Below are 2,687 nucleotides of genomic sequence, written 5' to 3'. Positions count from 1 at the left end.
GACAATTCGAGTTGAGTTGGAAGTTCATGTGAAGTCCTGGAAACAAGAAAAAAAGAAGATCCACGCTTCCCTAACTCAAAAAGTCATTAGAAACCGAGGGTAGCTTGTATGGAGACTTTTGTTCCTCGTGCGCTAAAACGCCGAATTAAATTTTTTATCTATACTTAACAGGAAAAAAGTTGCCTCCTTCGCGATATATAGGCAAATAAAGAATGGGTGCTATCATTTCGGGACAAAACAGGTGAAAATTTAGGTCGAAAAAAGTGTTTATAGACAAGGCATTTGAATTTAGCCAAAATCTGACTTGACCACGGGAATGCGCGCATAAAAGCACCCCTAAGGCAGTTTTTATACCGGAGCAGTCTCATTTGCTTCCTGGATGTGCAGGGCCAAACATGGCCAAAAGTGGTGATTTTGGTCCGTCCAAGGTGTCCATTTTCCGCGAAAATGGCGTTTTTTGGCGTCACTAAAAAAATCATTGCGAAGCAACTACTGGAGATATGCTTGTAAAACTTTGGGAGCGGTCGTGCGAACACATGCGCCAAGTTTTCTGCTAAAGTCTGCAGGCCAGATCTGCCGGGCGGCACATAAAACCCGGAAAAAAAATAAAAAAAGAGCATGCCAAACAAAGTCTCACATTTCGCTGAATAACTTTTGATCTAGAAGAGTTAGACAAATTCTGATTGCGGGAACGGCTCCGCCGTGTGTTTTTACATATGTCTATGTCCCGTAGATAAAAAGTACATGTTGCAAAAAAAGTACATGTTGTACATAAATCTACCTTTGATATTCGGATTCCCCGTGAAAAACTACGCCTAGGCCGCAGGGTTACAAAGACGAGTCATTGCACTTATGCCCTTTTATAGACGCTTTTAGAAATCGGCCAAAACAGTATTTATTAATTTAGACAGTGTTCCGCTGACATGTCGCATGCTGCGATATGTCCACGTGAAAGAGCACCGAAAAGCACCCCTAGAACACCCTTCATACCCGTTCTAACGGTTCTCTTTCATCTTCATAATAATCAAATTAAAGAACACCATACAAAAAACAAGATCTCGTGTGTAGTGGCTCGCCAGGCATACTAAAACCAAGATGTCGTGTGGGCACATGCCAGACATCATATCTTGCGTTTGCAAACACACGCAAAGTCGGTAAACAGCTCAAAACGGGCTAAAAAGTAGACAGCACCCGGACTTCCCCGGTGGTCACCCACCCGAGTACTACCCGAGCTTGAGGCTGCTTAACTTCACAGAGCAGCCGGGATATGGGGCTTGAAGCTAAGATGTCGTCTCTATTTGACTGTGAGCGACGCGCCTATTAGTGTTTATCACTCGTATACATTGGTACAACACATTTACACACTCACATGTCCACATACGTGGCCATAGACTGCACACGATGGCCCCCAATACCCCTTCTGGCCCTCAGAATTGGCTGGGTGGATGGCTACACTTTATATAGTAACAAAACAAAAAGGGGGGTGGTGTGGCGCACTCCAATACAAACGTGTGGCCAGCAGCTCACTCCTACAACGCAGCATACGTATTCTCTCCGATAGGAACCCCACACAGACCGACACCTTCATACACAGCAGTGCAGATAGCCGCCGCACCCCATATTTGCGCATACGCGGCCTGGAAACAATGTTAAACCACCAAAGTGGCCATTTACGACTTGCACAACCATACCTACGCTTCCTATGCGACATGACATGTGCACGTACGCGTCTTAGGCAATATGAACACCTTCGACACCTTCATCGAAGAAGACCTTGATCTTGCCGAACAAGCGCTTCCTGCTTACGCTCAGGGTGCTCCACCTCGGCTGAATCGTCAATGTATCCACATCTTCGCTGGGTCTTCAATCGGTGATATGTGGGTGAAGCTTTGTGGCGACAGTCCTTTGGACTCGGCGGGGAGGCCTATCAAGACAGGTGACCAACTGACTCGTTACTTTGTTGCTCTCTACGAGCGTCGTCACTGGATCGTCGAGTCAAGTGTGTTGATGGGTCTCCATCCCGACGTCAACCCGACTGCCACGCCTGCTCAGCTCGCTGAAGTGTATGAGCTGTGGCTGGTGTACAAGCGCGAGCGCAAACGCTGTAGTGACACCCTACGATCCTTGGTTGTGGCTGTCTACGACCAGCTTTACTCGGCGGTCACCCGGAAGCTCGGCGGTGAACCTGCTCCTCTTGTGGATGCTGAGGTTTATTTCGATCCGTCCGTCCCCCATTACTCTCCTGTTAACCTTTCGTGGGTTCCAGCCGGGAGAGACTGGGTTCAATGCGCTCACGATGTGGATCTAGCCGAGCCCTGGCGAGCTTGGTGGCTAACCGACCCGGCGGTTCACCCGTATAACACGTGCTTCCGCGCTCGGAACGTGGACTTCTTAGGTTTCGCTCCGCGCGGTATGGACCCCCAGGTTGTTGACGACGCGATCGAAGAAGACTTCGATCTTGCCGAACAAGCGCCTCCTGCTTACGCTCAGGGGTGCTCCCACCTCGGGCTGAATCCGCCAAAGTATCCCCCATCTTTCCCTGGGTCCTCAATCCGATGATATGTGGGTGGAAGTGTTGTGGCGGACAGTCCTTGTGACTTCGGCGGGGGAGCCTTATCAAGACAAGGGAACCAAACTGAACTTCGTTACTTTGTTGGTCTCTACCAAGGGTCGCCACTGGAACGTCC

The 2,687-nt window shown here is 49.1% G+C and overlaps 1 non-coding gene across 1 annotated transcript; it reads right to left on the bottom strand.

The window, feature by feature from the left end:
* Window positions 1–1,177: 1,177 nt before the first annotated feature.
* PITG_33399 lies at window positions 1,178–1,276 on the bottom strand. Its single transcript, XR_009934793.1, has one exon. It is a non-coding gene; the product is annotated as an 8S ribosomal RNA (ribosomal RNA).
* Between the last annotated feature and the right edge of the window lie 1,411 nt (window positions 1,277–2,687).

Source organism: Phytophthora infestans, genomic scaffold (assembly GCF_000142945.1).
Source record: "Phytophthora infestans T30-4 supercont1.55 genomic scaffold, whole genome shotgun sequence".
Lineage (NCBI taxonomy): Eukaryota > Oomycota > Peronosporomycetes > Peronosporales > Peronosporaceae > Phytophthora > Phytophthora infestans.
Note: the sequence above shows the minus strand (reverse complement) of the source record. Positions and strands in the feature narration are given on the sequence as shown.